At 39.7% G+C, this 6,077-nt stretch overlaps 1 pseudogene; it reads right to left on the bottom strand.

Moving 5' to 3' along the window:
* Window positions 1-370: 370 nt before the first annotated feature.
* On the bottom strand, window positions 371-4,072 carry LOC109437981 (testis-expressed protein 2 pseudogene; annotated as a pseudogene).
* Window positions 4,073-6,077: the final 2,005 nt, after the last annotated feature.

Raw genomic sequence — 6,077 nt, 5'->3', positions numbered from 1 at the left:
AGGAAAAGCTTTGGAGTTGAGGAGGAAAGCGGAAGCCTTCCAGTTGTAGCTTTGCTCTTAATGTGTTCTTTTGCTGCCACAAAAACTAGTAGACTTAAAAAAAAAAGCCATGGTGTGAGTCACTTGTAACCTCTTGATCCACTGTGATGATTCTTCCTGTCTCCTTTGCTGAGTCAAAGCTTTGCAGTAGGCAATGCAGACAACAGTTGCTGGACATGTGGAATGACACCTCACAGTGGAATGGGCACTGGCAGGCAGAAGGCAAAAGCTGTGGCAGAAGGAAAGGCTAGTGCTACAGCACAGATGGCAGCCAATAACCCCACACCTTGAGCTAGATCTCATAATACTGGAAATGTCAGATCTTCACCCATCACAGCTGATCAGCAGCTTTCACAAGTGGGTCTTTCAGGAAGCCAGAAGTGGAGCAAGGGATATAAACATCATCTACGTTTGGCATGAGAAAACTTTATAAAACTCTTGCTCCAGTTTCTTCTCTATCTAGTCTGTCACATGAACTAAAGTCACTTCTCTCTCTCCAAGTTTTGGCAGAGGTTTCAGCTCTACATACGGTGGCTTCTGGAAACCATACCGTATTTGGTCAGTTGGGGAGGTGGAATGCTGACTGCCAAGGTTCCTCTACATTCTTGTATTTCTACAGTTAGCAGCAGGGGTGTATGGGAGACTTCTTCAAACTTCTTTTTGATGAACTCTGTCTCTGTTGCCTTTTGGAAATATTTTGATTTGGTATTTTTATCAACAAACCTCATAGTCTTACTGGTTAGATGACCGCCAACTTACCCTTCGGCCCCTGGGAGAAGCGGTTTGTCTTCTGTGCTGGACTCTGGTTCATTGTCTTTGTCAAAGGAGTCATCAAGCCAGCACTGGAGAGCTCCTCATCGTTGTCACCAGACAGCATGCCATGGGCCTGCAATCTTCTTTGCCAATTTCTCCAACCTTCAGGATTTCAACAAGAAGCTCCTTACCTAGCTTGGTCAAATTCATTTTGGTCTCTACAGTCATCAGAAAGGAACTATTGTAAGACATTTCCTTGGTGATCAACATAAGGCTACAAGGCCTGAAGGATTTTTGGCACAGCTACCACCATGTCAAGTTCCATCAGAGTTAGCTCATTCATAAAGTAGGGGAGTTGTGTTTTGCTTTTTCATTTGGATTTTCTTAGACACCACATTAGACTAGTACTCCTCTCCTAAGAAGTCTCAAAACATTCTTCCAAGGAATGCGTTCACCCAGGCTTCCTGTTCTTCCTCCTCAGGGTGGAGCCTCTGGCAACCTTTTCCCAGCTGTGGGGCTGCTTTCCACACTCTGCACAGGGCTCCTCTGGGGGTTTCAGTTACCCTAGGGGACACACCTGGCCATGAACACACTATAGTCCAGGAGCATCTTCTGCCGCACACTGCCCACCAGCTCCTTCTGCTTTGGCTGGCATATAATCTCCTCCACATTGCCTTTGCTGCTGCTGCGACTGTGGGTCAGGTGCTCCGAGGAACTGCTGTGTCTGCTGTGTGAGGGCAAAACCCCTGGTTTACTTCCAGGGACACCAGGTGGCTTCTTGATTTCCAACTTCAGCTTAGAAGCCAGAATAAGTCTCCTAAACCACTCCTCTTTTTCTCGGCCAGTTCTCCCAAACAGATACAATATCTGATCTTGCTGGTCAGATCTTGTTCCCTTCTGAGGATGGGTGGCTTCTTAGGGTCCTCACCTCCCAGCTGTCTCAGTTGGTAGCTTTTCTCCTGAAATCTTTTCATCTGTCTGGGCCTTGGACATAAAGTCACCTTGTTGACCAAGCTTGATACAAATGGGGTAATTTTTATTCCAGATTTGTTTTTGAACCAAACTTTTAGATACAAGATAAATCTTGCTCTCTGAGAGATCATAGATTTTCTGGTTGATGTAGGTGACCTCTGGTTTTGTTTCATGGTAGCTTGCCATCCTGGATATATTTTTATTGAGCTTTGAAAGTCTTAAGATTCCACCATCAAGTTGAACAAAGACTGAATGTGTCAAAGTCACATGGTAGGTTTCTGGATCATAGTTGTAAATTTCATTCATCCATCCCTTTAGTATTCATGGTTCTTTGATATCCAGAGATCTTGTGCTCCAGTGTTGTTGATTTTCATGTAGTCTGTGATATTTATGAGCACTTGGTGGTGTAAAAAAACAAACAAATCATGCAAACTGCAGTCGTGAATACCTGGCCAATTCCCAGAAAGAGTCCATTCACATATAGGGGAGAAGAGGATGAGGTGTGCGTAGACACACAGTATAAAGAAGCCCAATGTCTTCACTGATAACTCTGGATGCTGCATGGCCGAGCCCACCTTCTTGTCCCTGTCAAAAGCTGGACCATTGTCTGCCAGCATCTCTGGCTTGAGAGGCATAACTAGGAGCTTTTCAACTTTACTCTCCCCTTCCATTTCCAATCAAGTTCCTCAGTGCACAGTTTACAAAACTCTTCATCTTCTTTGCTCACTAAGGCAGACAAAGAACATTTCTCAAGGACTGGAGAACTTGTCTTCAGGCTCAAATCCTTTAGACTGCTCACCTGAGAACTTTTCAGTTCTACTTCTCTTATGGGCTCATCAGTGGACTTTGGGTGGTCACTTTTGGGGATGCTGGGATCACTTCCATCACTGTCCCCCTCGGAATCACACTCCTCTTCCTTGATGCTGTAGCAGTTATTGCTTTCCAAATGACTGTTCAAGCTGGACAGATTACAGAGTTCTGAAGCACTTGAAAATAAGGCTTTGTGCCTATGGCTGCCATTTTCTTCCCCTATAATTTTACTAAGGAGCTGAAAAGGTTTGTATATGACTTCTGAAATGTGTTGCTTAGTGTCTTTGATTTTGGCTTCCATTTCAGGCACTTTAAAAAAGGAGCATATTTACCACCCAAAGTCAGTTCTCCTTCCATCACCATATTATCTAACACCGTGAACACACAATATGATATATAGATCATGTATTACAGAATTGTACACTTGAAACCTCTGTAATTTTACTAACCATTGTCACCCCAATAAATTTTAACAATAAAAAATAGAATGTGTATCAGAGGGAGAAGTCACTGGGGAAGAAGGTGCTGCTTTGGAATCATCACCTCTATTTCATGGCTGTGTGAACTGCTTGAACAGGTGTAAATTCAGCTTGAAGTCAGGTGGTTTATAGGACACAGTATCTGACTCTTCCCTGGAGGTGTCTGTGGGCAGAGACTTAACTAAAGTCTTCATCAAGTGCCTGTGCCTTGGGGGGTGTGGGGGTTCTTTGTCTCCACCTCAGTCAACAGGGATTTCACAAGGCTCATGTAGGGTTTTGCAGTGGAAAGGGTGGAGGATGAGGCACTGGATGAGAGGACAAGAGACTTGGAAGAAGAAAACAAGGGAGAGGAAGAACTGGTTTTCCACTGAGAAAGGGATGACACACTGGGAGGACTAGCTAAGGACCTTGATTAAGATGACCTTGGGGACATTGCTAATTACACTGCACTTAATACTTGCACTGTTGGAGAAGAGGCCTCCAACAGCTTTACAGTGTTCTTGGAGAGGAGCAAAATGGCAGGGGACCTGGACAGTCCATCTACCAGGATGGACTGGGCCTCAAGGCCGGCAGGGTCATGGCCAGATAGAGGTCTTCCTTGGCTTCAAGCCCCCTTCCAATGCTCTAATTGTCCAGCCCCTCAAGATACTTCCTGAACTCCTCCTCCTCCTTCCCGCCGAGAAGTGAATGGCAATAGTGTCTCGGGACACGGACCTCTGCACGTATGTGCACTCTGAGAGCTGATGGTTTTAGCATGTTAATGGTTTTTCGGCATCGCAACCATTGAGACTTGGCATTGCCGGCTTTACAAAGACTTAGGCTTCGGGACCCACTGGCTGCCTCATTACTGCACCAGCATCCATTCTTTGCAGCCACGGTGGTTCTGGCTTCGACTCCAGCTCCGGCTGCTGTCCTGCTGCCCACCCACCCCCAAAAGATAACTTCTTAATGGTTTTTGTCCAGTGGATCTTTTCTCTCTTCCTTCTTGCACTCTTTCTTTGCTGTACACTCTGAAGCATTTTCAGACTTAATTCCTTTGTTGTACAGCTGTTTATTCATTTATCCTCTTGAAGGGATATACAGTTAGTAAAAACAATGGCACAGATTGCCAATTCCCCAAAACAAAATTCACTCGAGTTCTACTATTTCATCAGAGCATTCATATCTACAGTTCAAAGATTCAATAAAACTAGTCTTACCTTTTTTATCACACTTTAGATATGTCTAAATTTAAACAAGCTTCAGTATGGCCCACGTGTTTTAAGTAATTAACAATAAAAGAAAACAGTTTGGAGGGTTATATAGTGCTTATTATAAAACAATCTGCTGTGTAAGACTCTAAGTGAGTGGATGAAAGCCAAAAACAAAACAAAACAAAAAGGTAGGGGGAGACCCTAGTATGATGCAAAGTTAAGAGAATCATTTCTCTATGAGCATCTTAAAAATCCAGCATTTACCTTTAGCTTGTGATTAAAATGGTATCAGTTTACTAAGCTAAATATTTTTATTAGTGAAGATGTTGGTTTCTGACACAACATGTTTGACAGGTTGCCACTATTTTCTCAATGAAAGGTGATTGTTTTCTAATCAACCCTCACTGAGGGACAGTTGGATTACACCAAAAAACTGATCTATCTTTATTTGAAAATAAGCTCTAGTCTCATATAGGTAGTACGAGGCATTTATCAACTTTTAAATTATTTTTAATAAATTATTTTTATAAGCATAACCAGCATTAGTGAGCTTTCTAAGGAGAGAGAAGCCTGAAGTATTAAATTAAAATATAAAAAGCCAAATTATAATTGTTTTAAACTAAAGATGCTATTGTCTTAGTGTACCATAATATTCATACAACTTGTAGAATTGTCCCAATCTACAACTTAGTAGTTTATATGCTATGGACTAATATCTATGCTTCTATATGATAAGGCTGATGGTAAAGTATTACAAAATCTTTAAGATTTTAAAACTCATATTTCATGCAAAAACAGATATTAACCATAACCAAAAAAAAATAAATTAATTAAGTTCATTAAATAGAATTTAGTAAATTTAAGGGAATCAGAAGTCTATAGCTAAAGTTAGAAACTTTAACACCCTTCAAGTAAATGAGGATACCTACTGGAAGTTGGAAATGTTCAAATAACTTTTAGCCGATGAAAAAGCACATCTGTAATTTTGTTTGAAAACTCTTCTGGCAAAAGAAAAAGGAAAACATGGGCAAGTACTTGGCAAATTCTAATAGTCTCCTCTAAGCTTTAAGGTCTGAGCCTAAAAATAGAATTCTTTCAAATTATTACTTTAAAAGTAAGTAGAAATTTTGCAATTAAAAATATAAAATTGTATTATATTCCTTTTCCCTTAACAAGCAGCCCCATTTTTTTTTCTATCATTGGAAAATTATTTTCCAGATCCTTCCTATCAGAGATCACTCATTAATTATTTTATTAGTCTCGGGTCTGCTGTGAATAAATATAGAATATGGGAAGCTTTGAGTCCTCAGGATTACAGTTTTTCCAGAGTTTCAGCTATGTACTGTCATCATTTTAAGCAAATTCCTCAAATCAATCTTAAACAAATCTCAAAAATCAGTGCATTGCTATATTTGGCTCACTGTAGACTTACCATTTATTTTGCCTTCTAAAAATACCAGCCAACAACATATTTAAAACACAATATTTTAATTATATGCTAGAAGTTTTGAATTATTATTTGCTAAAAATAATGAGTAGTTTTTTGATAGTCTTCATTTTTGGTAATATAATGGGGATAATAATGGTAATGGATGAGGCCAAAATTAAAGATAATTTAATAGGGGAAAGAAAATATCTATTAATAATCAATCAGTATTTTGAGATGCCATTGCATGCAGTGTATATAGAGCTACTTTTAATAAGCATCATATATATATATATATATATATATATACACATATATATATACATATATATGTGTATATATATATATATATATATATATATATATATATATATATATATATATATATATAATTTTAACTACAAA

This window comes from Rhinolophus sinicus, chromosome 18, assembly GCF_057876585.1.
Source record: "Rhinolophus sinicus isolate RSI-liver-muscle chromosome 18, RSI-T2T, whole genome shotgun sequence".
Lineage (NCBI taxonomy): Eukaryota > Metazoa > Chordata > Mammalia > Chiroptera > Rhinolophidae > Rhinolophus > Rhinolophus sinicus.
This window is presented reverse-complemented; position numbering and strand designations above follow the sequence as displayed.